The following is an 18,171-nucleotide window of genomic DNA, read 5'->3' as shown; positions in this document are numbered from 1 at the left end:
CTCAGAAATAAATGAAAAATAAATAATGATCACATTGGTGTGAAGGAAAGAAAAATATTTATAAAATCAAACCTGAATTATTAAAACATGCAGAATAGACACCTGCAATTATTTCACAGAATAACATCCATTCTTTCTTTTTTTAAATCTCTACTTAAAAACTATTTTAAATACACATATTTAAAAATAAAATTACCTACCCAGGTATTCCAAACGAATTGAAAAAATAAATGCGACTTCATGAAAAAGTAGGCCACTGATATTTGATTTAACTACTTAAAACAAATGTACAATACTTAATGGCTCACTTAATTTCTCACTGCTAATAGCTTTCCCTTTAAGTTGTAGCATAAACAGTCCCTATGATAAAACTACATTATTACTATCAAACTTTTTCACTTCGTGAATTATGCTTCTAATATGAACTTGACGCATATTTATTTAGTAAAGGGAGTTTGTTATAAGGACTTATATAAGTGATAAAAGAATTGTATAAAATTCAAAGAACAGGGGCGATAGCCATGGTAAGGTCCTTAGAATCCAGATTCTCTAGAGATAAAGTTTTTGATTTAAGATAATATAAAGACTTAGCAAGCAGCATCTGGCTAGAAAAAACTGCCTCAAACAAATGGAAGTCATCAGTATGTGGTTTATAGCTATCAAAATTGCAGTGCTTTCCAAGGACTGATACACACTGGAGCTTGGCCTTGGCCATTCCCTAATACACATTTCCAGAGAGAGAAACTGAACAAATGAGAGATCGTAACAAGTGAAGAATACAATTCAAAAGAAAAAAAGAAAAAAAATAAACTAGATCATCTAGCAAGCTGCAGCAGAAGCATTAGAACAGATAAATAAAATTTAAAACAAATGACAAATATATTTAGGGAGATAAAAGATTTGAAAATAGAAGAAAATAATATCAGCTTGATCTTTTTAGTTGGGTAAGTATAAAAATGATAGTTGAAGAACAAAAAAAGATAATCCAAGAGATAAAGATAAAGCCATGTAATAAAAGAGTGATTGGGAAGATCAAAGTAGGATCTCTCGCAGAGGACGACAGAAAAGAAATAAGATGGAAGATGCTTCTATTAAAAATCACAGGTATGTTAGATAAAAGTTGAGGTTCAAAATTTTAGATAATAGGAATTTCAGAAGAATATGAAAATAAAAATGGAGAAATATTCGAAAGAAAAAAAGAGATATAAATTTCCCAAAGGTAGAGATGGGTCAAATATATTAAATTTAAAACATTTATAGAGTTTCAAAAATTAGAGATTAAATAAATCTAAATATGTTATAGTAATATTTAAGATTATAAAAGACAGTGAAATTTAAAGTTTTAATGAAAAATTGAACATGACACTCAACGGAATCACTGGAATCAAGAGAACAATTGAATGCCAATTTTAATGTTTTGATTTAAAAGGATGTTGAACTCATAATTTATATTCAGAAACTAATTTAATTTAATACAATTTATCGTAAAATATTACCATGAATGAAAATATCAGGGACTTGTCATCAAGACCCCTAATAAAAATACTATAAGTGAAAATACTCAGATGATTAGAAAAATAAATCCAGAAGATGATGCAAGAGATATAAGAGTAAGAATGGTGAAAAACCTTGTTAAAATCTAGTATGAGGAAAAGAGAAAGTATTTCCAAAACAAAATAAGACTAAAATTATAGACAATGTCAGCATAATTCAATTTGGAGAGAGCATATATTTGTAAGAGAACTTATTAAATGTAGTATTTCGTGTAAATACATATTAAGCTGATCTTAAAGATAAGAAAAAGAAACATAACTTTTAAACAAGCAAAAAAAAACTCAGTGTATTCAATTTAAATTAATAAAAAAGGACATAAAAAGAGATAACAATAAAAGGAAAATAATAGAATAGCAGAATTAAGTCAGCATAACGACTGTGGACATGCTAGTTAAAGGCATTGAGATATAGGTAAACATTTGTAATCAGAGTAATTCGTATTAAAATAAAAAATTTTCAATTTAGATTTATTAAGTGAAAATTATAAAGGGAGATAATTATGTCAAGCACCAGCAGGAAGTTGGGGATATAAAAGTCCTTATCCTCTCTAGTAAGAAATGTAGACTGGGGCATCCTTCAATAAGTCATCCTGACACTGTTTATTTAAATAAAATAAAATACATCCAATTCTGGATGTATATCCCAGAAAAATCTTCTTATAGGTTTAGGAGAAGTCACCATCTAGGACGTTCATCGCCACATTATCTATGGTCAAAATTTGGAGATGATCCATAACATATCAAGTAAATATGGCAAAAATGTAATGAACATGAACCATGGATAGTTATGGAAAAATAAGAAACAATGTTGCACAAATTAAAAACTAAGTTGTACACCTACTAGCAGGAAGGATTTTGAAATAATGCTTATCTTTTTTAAGAAAGAAATACCGAGAGGAAGAACAGAATGCTGTTTATATTTAAACATAGACACAAACGCGGCTGTATATTTTCCAAAATATTTAAATTTAAAGAAATGTAAGGAACCATGTCAGAATTGTTACCTGAAGGAGACAGGTCAACAGTGAAGAATTTCTCTGAGCTTCAGGAGTATAATTAAATCAATGTTTGTCCCTAAATTAAAAAAAATATAGTAAATATATTTTTAAGACATGGAATTGGGTAGATGGATAATAAAATTAGCTATATAATATGTAAAGATGATATTGGTAAGTATGGCTTTAAGATATAAAATTGTTGCCCAATACTTCACTCTCAGATTAGATTTAATCCCTCATAGTCATTGACAGTGCTGAGTACGTATAGACTGACTGTGTGCAGATCTGTCCTTGTACGGAATGTAAGCACAGCATAAAATATGTTCTCTGTATGCAAGTATATATCAAAAAGAAGAAAAAGAATAGCTAGTCCACTCATGTTCTGCTTCTTCTCTCAAACTCAATCTTTAAAAAAATCACTTTCATTCCCGAGGAAAATGTAACTGACAAGGTAGAAGGAACTGTTATGAGTTGCGTTATGGATGTACCTCCACAAGACATGAAAAATGTGTCTCTCCCAGATAACTATAACTAGCAACCTGTTCTTCAGATCTATTCTCTGAAAGGTAAGGCAGTGGTCATCCAAATAGCTACTAATAGTGGCCACTAGTATGTTCTCACCCTATGTTATTAAATGATATATCTGAATAGAACTTTCTCCATCCAAATATGAGCAAAAAAGCAAAACAAATTTACAAACTTGGACCTATAAAAATCCTGCAACATAAAGAAAAAGGAACTGTCTTGAAGACACAAATGGAGATCATAAATTTGAAAATAAATTACATGACAAACAAGACAATTTAAAGAACTACTTGGAGTTATTAAAATAGATTCGATTGTGAAAAATGAAATGAATAAGCTGAGATTAAAACAGAGACAATAGACTAGTTAAAATAAGTAAAAATAATGACAATACAAAATAAATTCAAAATATAAAACTAAGGCAAATCAAGTGAATGATGATGAAAAATTCTACCAGAATGTCAAAGAAATTAAAGGTGAGTGGAGGGTTATAAAAAAAATTGAATAAAAGTGACACACTGACTAAAGATTTAAAATAATAGTTGAAAAAATAAAACGAAAGTATAGAGGCAGGTCTTAAAATTAAAAATATAGTAAATTATAATAATTAAATACAAAATATTTAACTTCACCAGTAAACAAAGTAAATGAAATTAATATGAAATACAAAATTTAGCCACAAAATAAAAAAGGCTTTAAAAATGATAATGATCAAGGAAATAAGGGTTTGGTTCACTTGTATTAGATTGTATTAATATAATTCTTCTGAATTTGAATTTGATACTATATTTTAAAAACTATTTTACACTTGATTATTTATTTCTGTAGGGAGATTATGATAAAGTTATAATCAGTGAAAATTATACATGTAAAAGATGCTTACTGCAGCATAATGTATAAAGTAAGGAATAGAAACACCAATGTATCAAGCAATAGTTTATCTACATAAAAATATTATCATGGACTCATTCAAAAAACTTTTTTAAAGACTGTTAAATGGTGTAAGTATTTTTCATGATATAATGAAAATAAGGTAAAATGTATATGTTTTTAATCTCGATATCATTTAGTAATTTAGTAAGACATAATATATGTTATTATTAGATACATTATATAAAAAGGATGGGTAGAAAAGAGATCCCTGCTATCTGATGAAATCAAAGGTGATTATATTTTATCTTTACAACTTTGTTATTCTCATATTAGCTATACTGAACTTATTTTAATGAGAAAATTTCATTTGAGTATAAAAGGTAAAGATTATAGAATACAGCCAGAAGAGATAATTTCCTTGAACATGTTGATTTTGAATTGCCTAAAAAACTCCAGAAAATATATTTAATTGGAATTTAGAAATGTTTGTTTCAGTCATGAAGATCTAGAGGGATCCATTTATCAGTAATCCACATCAGAGGTAATTGAAACAGAGTGTGATAATACTGAAGACTTTATAGGACAGAATTTGTATATGTGTATACTCTCAAGAATCCAAATATATAATGAATAATAAATTAGCAAATATTATATTTCAGTTCAAAACTCATTTACTTTTTTTCACATTGTTATTTTACACTTTTGTATTCCCCAAAACAAAAACTGATACATCTAAAGACTGAAAGCAAAGAAGTACAACAGAAAGAGAGTCTCTGAATAAGAAATGGAAATACACTGTCAAGTTGTAAAGATTTTGGCAAATATGTACAGGTTTTTCAGCAGCAAGGAAAACTTTGTATGCTCGGAGTTGCAGATTATATCTATTTTTTTATTTAGGTCATTAATCAAGAGCATTCAAATTCATTTGTTTAACATTGCCCTGTAGAATGAACTAAAGCTAGCATTTTATACAGGCATAGTAATGGGATAAGAAATTATTAACAAATATTTACTTCTATTCAGGGATATTAAGACCAATAATAAAACCTTTTGTTTAATTCCATTAAACCATATTTGCTTTGGTTATAAAACCCATCTATCCAAAATGGTACACCCACTTTAGAAAACGATTTGGTGATTTTACAAACAGTTAAACACATACTGTACAACCCAGATATCTCCCTCTTAGAATTATACAAAGGAAATTAAAATATATGTCCACACAAGAATTAAACACAAATGCTTACAGCAGTTTTATTCATAATACCTAAAACTAGAAAAAATCAAAATGCTCATCAAATTTGAATGAATAAACTAAGGTAAATCAAGACAATGGAATATATCGCTAGTAATAAAAAGAAACAAACTAGTTATTCATGAAAAATTATTCATAAATATCAAAAGCATTTTGCTAAGAGAAAGATCCCAGAGATAAAGCAACACATACTTAATCTTTTCATTTATTTAAAGTTCTAGAAAGGCAAAACAATTGTGACAGAATCAAATCTGTGGATTCCAGAGACCAGAAGTAGGAGGGAAGGAGTTAATTATAAGGTGGCATAAAGGAACTGTTACAAAACATTTTATATTTCAATTGTTAAGGTAGTTACATAAACATATACATTTGTCAAAAATCATTGATTTGTAAACTAAAAATCAGTGAATTATATTGCATGTCAATTATACCACAATACAGCTAATTTTTAAAAAATAAATTTGACTAATTCTGAAACCTATACTCTTTGTATGCTAATAATCTTGACATAACTATATCATTAGTCATGTCCTAAACTGTGCAAAAATATTTTCTGTTTACTTTTAGCATCTGGGTGTGTGTCTATTGACATACTACCTATATTTAATTAGAAAATAAATGGCTTTATGTGTATTTTGCAAACACGAGTTTCCTCATTCTGGTCTACTTGGCATATCTTTTAAATAATGCAGTTAATATTGTGTTTTAGAACTGTTTTTGTTTGTTTGTTTGTTTGTTCATTTTTCATCTATCAGCCACAGGTAATCTTTGAAGTGAAATGAGTCTCGAAATATCATTGTGAAATCTTTCCAATTTTGATTTTACCCATGTCGCACATCTGTCTAATTATGAATTAAACTTTATAGAAAACATTATAATTATTGGACTGTGGTTTATTGCTTTGATTAATAATTGTCTATGATTTTGGCTAATTGACCTGAAAATTATACCTATTGTGATTAATGAGTAATATCTAGGTAACTATCAAATAATACATTAGTTTGATATTTAATTTTCTATATTCATAATGAGATATAAGAGAAAAAATACTGAAAATAATAAATTTTTAAAAATATAATTTAGGATTCAGAGCTTCTAAATTTAATTTAATAGAATTTACATTTGACTAAATATATATGTAATTTAATATCTGTTGTATTCAGAAAAAAGGATGGCTATTCACTGTTTTAAATTCATATAGAAATTGCTATTCAACTTTGCTAAAAGAAAAAGTATAAAAAGGAACTAATATTTATTTAGTGCCTGTTGTTTTTGGTTCTAGTCATTCATTTATTTCTTCAGCAAGAAAATATATTTTGAGCTCTTATCAATTACTATAGTCTATGATGTATGCTGGAGCTTCAATGATCAAGAAAGACATTAAAACTTCTTGTCCAAGATAGTACACAGAACATATCCTTAACCATTTATGGGAGGACTCCTAGATATCCCTTAATGTCTCATCATTCCTCTAATTTTTAGAAAGGAACATCGCTGCATACAATCAGGGCTACATTCATCTATTTTCCTTATAGTCGGCTGTGACCATTTGGCAAAGTTTTGCAATGATGTCTATAAACCAAATTATTGAAAGTATCTTCAGAGTGTCCTCCTTTATAATGACTGAAAAAATGATAGTAGTCCAATGTTAGATCTTTTATGGAGCATAGGTCTGAGATTTTTAAAGAAGCTCAATCTAGATACTTCTGCACTGTTTTCTCATCTAGGCATGATGTTCTCCATAGTTCCATTGGCAACAATTCCTGATTGTATACTCAATATTCTATTATTGCTGAGGTCCCCTAACCCTTGTAGGCAACTGACGGAGTTCAGGAAATGCTACCTCAAAATATTTTATCTTGGCATATTGAATACTTTAAACTGAAGAAGTTTGAGAAAACAAAAGTAGAAAAGTCTCTCTCTTACTTTCCCCTGTCCTTCTCCCCTGAAGCATATCATAAGACCTTCATGTGAGAACTTTCTCTCTATACCCAGAGGAAAGGCAAATTCTCATCTCCAAGACAGGGATGCACTGAGAATAATCCGAATAAACAGGCCTTGCTAAATTTTTCCCAGTTTCAACACTTAGTTTGTACTCTTTACCATATTGTATCTTTCCACAACTTCCCACTCGTCAACAAACCTAGCACAAAAATACACAAGATTAGCCATTTTGGGAGAGTCTTTATTTCTTTATGAAGAATCCTATATCATGTAAAAATTTATTAATTTGTATTTTTTTCTGTTAATTTGTCTTATCAGTTTAATTTTCAGACTTGTCAAGGACACTAAGAAGGTTGAGAGAAACTATTCCTTCCACTATAGTTCCCCAATCTTAATTAGGTTATGTCAAGGTAAACAGAACCTTCTATGGCTTCATTTAGAGCTGAGGAAACATAATTTAACAAATACAGATATAAGGATCGTAGGCCGCGTTATTATTGTCATTTCTCCTTGCCCTGAATTTATGGCCAGAGTGATTTAGATAAACAACAGTCTCTGTTCATGTACACTTCTAATTAAAAAGAACATATGTTAAATTCTTTAAAGTATATTTTCACTTGTTTTTATTCTTCTTCTAATATACATGGAGCATTCACCTGGAAAGTGAGAGGCCATCCCTTCTTTGAAGGCACCTCAAATTTATATATTTTTTTTTTTTTTTTTGAGTTGACTTAGTGGTGTCTGGTAGCCAACGTGTATTGGCTACAAGGAGCAAATCAGAATATATCTCTTCCCAACAACACATTCTCTTCCCAACAACACATATTAAGTTGGTAGCTTGAAAAATCTGCCACAGTGTGTTTATACCATATATCTCTTCCCAACAACACATATTAAGTTGGTAGCTTGAAAAATCTGCCACAGTGTGTTTATACCACAGGAATTCACAAATACTAAAAAAAGGCCTTTTATTTTTTTATTTTTTTGAGAGACAGTTTGCTAACACATCACTAAGTCCACATACTCAGTCTGGTGAGAGAGAGAGACCCTAGGTCTCCATGGTAAGATAATAAAACACCTACTCATTTATTTTAATTTCTGTAAATACTAGTGTTCCTATCATACAGATTAATTGGAAAAGGTGATGGAGTAAGAGTTAAAAGGCAAATGTGGTCACCTTTTAGATGGTCCTGTACATGTTATCTGTCAGCTCTTTTATTATAAAAGAGAAAAGCCCTTTTATGGATTGCTACAGATTATAGACCTAATTATGGATATGAGGGAAAATAAAGAGGTTATAGATATTTAAAGTTTAAAAGAATGGTTCTCAGGAGTTTGAAGCTAAAATGGACAAGAATGAGAGAAAGATATGTTCAAGTTCTACATATTCATATAACAAATTAAGAAATTAAAAGATTGGTCCACTGATCCCAGAGCACAATAAACAAACAAACAAACAAACAAACAAATATCTAAGTTACAAATATATTACAAATATAATTTTAAAATGTAAATTGGGAGAAAGGAGGAGTTAGGTCATTAAATTTTGATCTATTATTGTAAGAGAACAATTGCTAACGTTGTAAATAAAAAGCCCAAGAAACAATGACACAAGCATATTTCATGCAGTTATGAGATCACTCCAAAAAAATATAAACAGTTTAAATAGATCAGTGTAATTTCCTCTAAGAGGTAAGATTGGATTTGGGAGTTTGGGCCAGGATTATATCATAATTACTTTTGTATCATTTGGTATTTTAACCATTTTCATATATATTACTTTGGAAAAAAGTTGATTTTTTAAAGGAAGCATTTATCTCTCCTATATTATTAGCAGTATATTGAGGAAGATGTGCAATTAAATTAAAAATTGAAATACTTTAAAAAAAAGAGGTATCATGTGTGGAGGACAACATAGACATATTGCTTTTCTGAATTAGTGGGTCAGAAATGGCTGTATAAAAGAAGTGATGTTTAAGTTCATACTTCAACAATAACTATAACTTAGTTAAGTGAAATAAAGCAAGAGAGAAGGAAAATATTTAAGAAGTAATTTAGAAAATCATTAAAAACATTTTTGATCGGACTAAACAAGTCACAGAGGCTGAAGAGTCAAAGTTTCTCCATTCCAGAGAATAGTTGAGGAAGAACTCTGAAAGAATATAATGATTAGCAGACTTGAGACCAAAAACATTTCTTTATAGTTGTATAAGTCTGAGAAATTCTGAGACTTCCTCTAGTGGTGCTAAGCTGTCAAACAATTACAAGAAGAGTCCTAAAAATGTTTTTAATTGGGTGTTGACTATTGAATCATGGTGAGATGGAGATGAAAAGGAGTAAACGTTTGTGGAAAGAAACAAAGTAGTGGGGAGAAGGGCCTGTAATCTCTGGATGATCGAGTCAACATATTGATGGAGGAGGTGAGATTAAAGAATGACAGTTTCTAGAAAAATAAATTCAGATAATAAGAACCAATAAGCAAATGAGCCTGTAGAAAAGATGACTATCTCAGAAAATGAATAGGTCAAAGAATTGAAATGACAAAAAAGTTCAATAGATACTGAAGACACACAGAGATGGTGAGATTAAGGGTGGAGAAGAAAGAAACTCAAATGAGAAAAAGAATCAAAGAATCAAAAGTGGGCCTAAGGGACAGTAGATATTAGCAATGAAAAGAGATGGATAATGATAGAGGCAGGTAACAAGAACACAGGTTTTCTAGAGATGTAAAGATCAATGGAATGAAAGGAAGGAGAATAACTAGCCTGCCTACCAGCACTTTTAAATTAATTTATCCACCCAGTAATTGATTTATGATTTCCTTATTTATTCATTCATTTTTATATTTATTTGGTTATTAAGAAAATTTTATTCAACACTGTACACCAGGTTTTGAGAAAATTTTGAAACTTAAAGAAATACTCACTGCTCTTGAGTTTTCTCAACCTAGTTGAGTAGAAAGAGGAAAATTATATGATTATATGGATATCGAAAGGATTCAGTCAGTCATAAGAAGTCCATGGAGAATATTGAGAAGTTGCATGTAAATAAAATACTTGCTTCTGAGTAGGATTTTACCATAAGAACTAGGGAAGAATATAAGGATATAAGAAAGATATTCAGAAAATTTGTTTAGAAAAGGCCTTCAGTAAATTTAAGAAGTAGCAGTGGCCATGAGGCAGTCTCCATAGCACACACACAAAACAATCATATTATTTTTTTGAATCAATAGACCTTGATTTCAATAGAATACCATTACTAGCAATTACTGCAATATAACAAAGTAGTAGCTCTTGCCGGATGCATCGAATTTATCATCTATATTCATGCCCATGTGGAGTTCAGGTGATCTCAGTTTACTTACTAACAAGATTTTTTATTTAACTGTCTGTGTACTTAAGTGTCTAATTTATCTTTGAGCTAAGAGGATATTAATTAACACTTTCTGATCTGTGCTTGATGTCTTTTCTTCTTAAGGCTTAATTAAATCCATTCCTTTTTTTCCCATTGAACATTGCTTATATAAGATACTTGTGTACTGTTGCTGTATTGTCATTTTTTAGTTATATATAAGATTTTAAATATTCTGTGAATCATTTCATTCATCTACAAAAGAAAATGTACTGAGAAGTTTGTTAATTGACAGACTTAGTTAAATGTGAGTGCATATTTCCCACTATCTTTTTTTTTCAAGTCTAGGATTAGCAATTTTAACTTGAACTGTTACATTCATAGATCTTCAAATGGTAGAAAAGCTGTAGAGTAGATGATAGAAGTTAATACATCTTTGAAGATTTATTTTAAGGACATTTAACAACTGAATAAAATATTTTTGTGAATAAGGAGACCATATTTCTGTTGTTATTTTTTTATGGATTAAAGATCAATTTTCTCTCCATAAATTTGTAAAGAAGAGTAATAATGAGAGTAAAGAATCTTTTTCTCTTTTGTTCTCACTCTCCCAGTTGATAGACCTGTGATATAACCTAGACAGAACCATTATCCTATATTGCTAACTGATATCTTTCATTCAATTATGTATTTACCAAGTATTTCTAGGTGCTAGAGCTACTGGTTCTCAGAGTTAAACAAGACTGAATAACAAACCTTCATTACATCTATAATCTTTTTTTTTACTTTTGTTTCTGGTAAATATGAAGAACTTTGTGCTATCCAAGTATTAATGTGTGAGAAAAAACATGTCTGTCCATTTTAAATCTCCATTGATTTAATGTAAAATCATTTATAACCTACACCTGAATCATAAAATCCTGCTTTCAGAAATGAAACCACAGTAATTTATCTATACAGCAACAGTATACAAGTATCTTATATAAGCAATGTTCAATGGAAAAAGAGGAATGGATTTAATTAAACCTTAAGAAGGAAGGACATCAAGCACAGATCAGAAAGTGTTAATTAATATCCTCTTAGTTCAAAGATAAATTAGACACTGTTATCTGCTCCATCATTTTATTGAAGCCACCATTTCAAGATTCCCTTTGAGCTACATATGACTATTCAGTATGGTGCTCCATTCTCATCATGCTCCTCAAGTTTTGCATAGAACATGTTTCTACTTAAGCGCCTTGGCTTAAGTTTTCCTTTCTTCCTAATACGATACCATTGTTTCTTTCCATCATCATACACCCTTCTCCATCTGGAAAATACTTATTCTTCCTTCAAAGTCATCTCTTTTAAAAAGCTTTTCTTAATCCACACCTACCATTCTCACTGTTAGACAACAGTTCATTTAGCCATCATTCACATAACTCATTTCTATAACAGACTTACCATATTTAATTTTACTGTATCTACGAAGCCTTGATAGATTATTAACTGGGAGAACTTGAAACATTCAGTTTCTCTGAGCTTTAATTCCCTCTTCTGTTAGAGAGGAAATTAAGGTTACTAGTAGTTCCTAACTAAACAAGTTGCCGTATTTATCAAAATACTCACAGTAATGTTCTTATAATAAAGACCTCATAAATGTTTTTACTATCGCTTTTGTGGTAGTGCTATTCTAGCTGTCGTTATCACCAGTAGTAGCTGTGGTAGTAGCTGTACTTATAGTAGTAGTTTTACATCTGAGGGCAGGAATAGAGTCCTACCCAGATTTTTTTGTTTTTGTTTTTGTTTTTAACCTAGTTCCCAGGCAAATTTCCAGAACTGAGTAGATGATGAACTTTTTTTCTTTTCAATGAACCAGTGAATACACTATTAAACTTGAGAAGCTTATGTTGGGTGACTTTCTCAAGGTCATTTTCTACCCTCAAAGTTATATACATTTATGATCAGAAAATGACATATATGGATAAATGATTAAAACACAAAATGATAAAAATGACAGTAAAATTGGTACAAAGTTCAACAAAAGCACCATCTCTAAAATTTTGTCTCGGGAGTAAGAGAAGGTTTACAGAAGTAGCATTTACTCTTTAGTACTGCTAAATCAGCATCTCCAGGAATGTGTTGTGGGATGATTTTTTTTTTATTGAGGTATAATTGACATACAACATTTTATTAGTTTTAGATGTATATACTGATTTGATAAAGACACTGCAAAATTATCACTACAATAAATAGTTACTATCCATCAGCATATATAGTTACACATTTTTTTCTTTTCTTTTCCCTTATGATGAGAACTTTTAAGATTATTTCTTAGCAACTTTCAAATAGGCAATAGATGATTATTAACTATAATCACCATGCTATACATTACATCACCATGGCTTTTTTATAACTGAAAGTTGGTGCCTTTTGACCCCCTTCATCCATTTTTGGCTACCCCTGCTCCCCTTTGCCAACAATCAGTTCTATGTATCTGTGAGCTTGTTTATTTGCTCGTTTTTGTGTTTTAGATGCTGTATATAAGTGAGAGCATAAAAAATTTTTCTTCCTCTGTCTGACTTATTTCACTTAGAATAATGCCTTCAAGTTTGATCCATGTTATTGCAAATGGCAAGATTTCATTCTTTTTTATGATTGAATAGTATTTTAATATATGTGAATATATAAAATCACATTTTCTCTATCCATACATGCATTGAGGAACACTTAGGTTGTTTTCATATCTTGGCTGTTGTAAATGAACATGCTGCAATGAACACGGGGGTGTGAATAAATTCCATTTTTTTAGCTAATGAGCCAGTAAATCTTATGCAATTAACATTTTAGAAACCATGACTATAGAAGCAAAAAAAAGTTATTTAAAACTTACTGTAAAAGAAATTTACTGAGATAAATTTTAAAGGTTAATAGAGTCTAAGACTAAAAGGTATGAGTATCTACTGCATGGGAAATAAATGAGTATCTAAAAAAGCACACTGTTTTCACAATTTTGTGTAAAATAGAGCTGCCTTGATAACAGATCATATATTATTGGTTTCACATATTTTTGTCAATGTAAGAATGTCCAAACCTGTAGAATATTTTTATAAGAGTTCATACAAATTTTTTTAGCCAAACAGAAGACACACCTGGAAGCGAGATCTCAACAGAGTAAGAAAATGCTCCCTAGAATGACAATTTTGCAGTTCTTTTTTACATTTGGAATTAAGGAGGAAATGTAAGGAAGATGACATGGCGAAAGAAAGCAAGGTGGTGAAATCTCTCTAGTTTGATTGTAGGATAGTTAACAAGATTGTGTATTCCCTTCGGGGTGGTTATACCTCAGAGGGGTCTGATAAAGAGAATTGCTCAGGCATTTCAAAGGTGTTCAAGAACAATGGACATGTCTTGCTTAAGACAAAGAAAACTTTTTACCAAAAAAGTTAAAGGACTAGGATCTTTAACTACCAACCATGACCTGCCCAGTTAGAATTTTAAGATCAGATTATCCTGTGAGGTTACTTATGGTCACTAGAATTGTCAAATTTATTAGAGTTCTTTTTTTCCTTCACATTTTTGAACATGTTTTTAATTCATTTCTGTTTACAACATATCAATTGGAAAAATAAAAATGGCTGACTTACTGAAAAATAGTCCATAAAATATGACTATTAAATGCCTAGTGAATATACAGAATATAATGAAAGTATTTAATTAGTAATTTCTCTTTTATTTGCAAAATTAATAAGGTGGAATTAAGATAGGGATAGAAAGTTTTCATAGGTTTCATGGCCTATCCTGATAAGAGACTTAGAATAAGATTAGTGTCAGAACTGTCATATCATAGTCTCATATTTAACTGAAAACAAATACATTAAGCTCTGTGAGATACATAATTTTATAGAAAACTTTTACCTTCGAGGTGGCAATCTTTTGGCCTTCTGAGAAAATAGCACAATGGGGCCCTTAATAAGCTTGTTAGTTAAACTCATATGTAAAATATTAAAACTAAAAAGAGTCTTCAGTAAGCTTGACAAACTTTTGAAGACCAAAGGGGAAATAGTCACTGACCTTTTACTCCACTTTATTACAAAGATACCAAGAAGATAAGTTCTTTTAAAACAGAGTAAACCCAAAGAATGGACCATCTGAGAGTCAAAACAGCCAGAGCAGTCAGAGACTTTCCTCCAGCTATGCAAAAATGAAGAGTTTGTTAATGGAAAACAAGCTTAGGTGAGTTTTGATTACCTCTGGGAAAACAAGAAAAATATTATATATAAAATTAGAAAAATTTTAAATTGCCAGAAGACATATATTTGTGTATGGGCATGTCTATGTGTTTTAAAACTTTTTACTGAAATATGACATATGCTTGGAAATATCTAAGAATCTTTTTACACGGCTTGATGAATTTTCACACACACACACACACACACACACACACACACACACACGTAAACAGCAACTGAATCAGAAAACAGTGTTTCCAGAATTCCAGAAGTATTCCCTGTGCTCTTTTCGAACATCTTTACAACAAAAGTATTTTTTTTTTCTTTTTTTATGGAAGCAGATTTATTTGGAATCCTACGGGATATACTCTTTTGGTTCTGGCTTCTTTCATTCTATATCATGTTTTTAAAAATCAAACATTTTATTGCATATAGTTGCAGTTAATTCAATTTCATAACTCTATAGTATTCCATCATCACATTAACACCACAATTATTCATCCAATTAACTATTATAGTCAGTCACTTGGGTAGTTTTTACTTTTAGAATATACTCATTGTGGTGCTATAAACTTGCTGATCCATGTCTGTTGATGAATATATATACGTATGTGGTAAATATAGACATAAGATATATTTTGAATATATACCTTAGAATAGAATTTATGGCTTATAGGATAAGTAAATATTCAACTTTAGTAAATACTAACAGATACTTTTATAAAGTAATTGAATCAATTTACTTTTCATGCAAGAGTATAGGAAGATTCCAGGAGTTCTACATTCTTGCCTACATTTGGCATTCCCATAATTTTCTTTTATTTTAACTATTTTAATGGCTCTTTTTATGGAATGTGATCTGCATTTCCTTAATGACTAACATAGTTAAGAACCTTTTAATATCCTTATTGGTCACTTGGATAACCTATACTTTGAAATATCTGTTCAAGTTTTTCTTCTTTAGGTGTTCTGAATACAGCACTTTGTAGAATGAAGCTATTACAATACCTTCTCCCACTCTGTGGATCACTTCATTCTCTTAATGGTGTCATTTGATCATGAACAGAAGTCTCCGATCTTAATATTGTTCAATTTATCCTTTTTTATTATGCCCCCAAAGAACTTTCTTTGTGCCTCTTTATATCTAATCACCTCTCTTTGTCCACAGTCTCTGATTTCTGCTGTCATAGTTTTGCCTTTTCCAGGATGTCATATAAAGTGGAATATACACTTTTTAGCCTATCGTGTCTTAATTCTTTGGCTTTTTTTCCTGCTGTTTCCCACGCAACTTTGAAATTCAGTAAACTCTTTATATTCTTCCAGTTTTTGTCATTTTAATAGAAAATTATTGATCTTTAATCTAAGTATATTTTTGTTAAATTTAACTAATACATTATAAGATTCTGAAACCTTACATATAATGAAAATAAATATTCTTGAAAAGAAAATGTGCATATACTTACTTAATGGCATACCACAGGATTGATGAATTGAAAACTATGGTTAATTAAATCAGCAATGATCAATGAAGACAGGTATCAGCTAAAATAGTATGATAGTACATATGAGGTGTACATATTGGTTCTGCTTATGTATGTTTGTACCCACTCATGTCTAATACATTTATTTAATGTCAATATTTTTATTGAAATCAGGGAAAATCTTTTATCAAAATATTAATAATCTAGAATTCAAAAAGTCAAAATATCTGAGTAACCATTCATTGCACTTAGTAACTTTGTTATGTAGTAATAACAGTCACTAAAAATATTTACTTCAGATATACCTATAAAAAAGAACCTGGGAGGATGAGATCAGAGAAACATTGTTATCTGTTTGTTGTCACTCATCTTAAGGCTGAAAGAAACTCTTTAAGAGTTGTACCTGACAGACAGATACATTGTTATACTGTTGATCCTCATTATTTGCAGATTCTATATCTGCAAATGTGCTTACACACTAAAATTTATTTGTAACCCCAAAATCAGTACTCAAGGCTTATTTTGCAATCATTTAGAGATGCAAAGTTTCAAAATAAATTGTGTTGATAGACATGCATGCTCCCAGCTGAGGTAGAACAAAGCAATGCTCTGCTTTCTTGTTTCAGCTCTCATACTGTAAACAATTGTTCCATACGGGATATATGTAATGCCAAGTTTTTGTTTTGTTTTGTTTACATTTTACATGCTCTTTGTTAGTGACTTTTCTGTTAAATAACCCCCAAGCTGAAGTGCTCTTCAGTGTTCCTAAGCACTAGAGGCTGTGACGTGCCTCAGGGACAAAATCTATGTTAGATAAACTTTGCTCAGGCTTGAGTTATAGTGCCATCGGCCATGAATTCATATGTGTGTGTGTGTTTGTGTGTGTGTGTGTGTGTGTGTGTGTGTGTGTGTGTATGTGTATATATTTTTTTAATTTTCATTTTTTATTTTTATTTTAATGAAAATTAAAAAAAATAAATATATATATACACTAAATAAGGTGTCTCAAAATAAAAGCATACAAAATATGTCATGTATTGGTTTCTTCATAAAAACGTTGTAACCAGAGGTTCACAGGAATCTAATCTTATCTTTCTCCTGGGGCAGCAATTCATTATTTGCTGATTTAGTGCTCATGAGAACTTCCTAGAACTACTGTGAATGAGAATCAATTATAATTATAAATACAAGAGATTTTTAAAAACTGAAGCAAATATTTTACAATTTTAATTTTAAAAAAATAAAATAAATATGATTTTCAGGGAGAAATTAGTTAACAACTAGTAAATAATATATTTAATTCATTTTAATCATCTATATCACAATAATATATTAAGGTCATAAAACTATATGTAAAGAAAGGTAGAGAATTTGAAACCTCAGAATAAGCTACTACTTTAGAACTGATATTTGCTAATTATCGTGTGTGCAAGCATCATGTAATTATAATTCATAGGCATTTAGAAAGATAAAATTTAGTCTACAGCCATGCCACCCTGAGCAAGCCTAATCCCATCTGTTTGCAGAAGCTAAGCAGGGTCGGGCCTGGTTAGTACTTGGATGGGAGACCACCTAGGAAGACCAGGTGCTATAGACATAAAAAATTTTAAAAATAAGGGATTGTAAACTGACAAGATCTTTGCAATCTGTGAGGTCAATCAAGGGTTGCCACACCTAAAAAATAAAAAATGAAAATTAAAAATAAATAAATAAAATTTGAACAAGTAAATGCACATATTATTGTTTTAACAATTTATAAACGAAAAAGATAATTGTACAATCTCAGTACTAAAATTAATTTCAATAACTAAGGATGTTGCCATTTGTCTCCTTCTACGTTTACCCACAGTGGCAAAATAAAGAAGCTGAGTGATTACTTGATTTATTCCATCAAATTACAAATATATACCAATAACCTCAACAGTCTATGAAATGTCTGTGCTTATTCTGTAAGAGCCTCTTAATAAATATTACCTAAGA

General features: G+C 30.2%; 1 pseudogene; it reads left to right on the top strand.

Moving 5' to 3' along the window:
• Nucleotides 1–17,669: 17,669 nt before the first annotated feature.
• Nucleotides 17,670–17,788, top strand: LOC111743522 (annotated as a pseudogene).
• Nucleotides 17,789–18,171: the final 383 nt, after the last annotated feature.

The sequence above is a fragment of the Pteropus vampyrus genome, unplaced genomic scaffold, assembly GCF_000151845.1.
Source record: "Pteropus vampyrus isolate Shadow unplaced genomic scaffold, Pvam_2.0 Scaffold115, whole genome shotgun sequence".
NCBI lineage: Eukaryota > Metazoa > Chordata > Mammalia > Chiroptera > Pteropodidae > Pteropus > Pteropus vampyrus.
The sequence above is the reverse complement of the archived record's forward strand: the minus strand, read 5'-3'. Positions and strand labels throughout refer to the sequence as shown.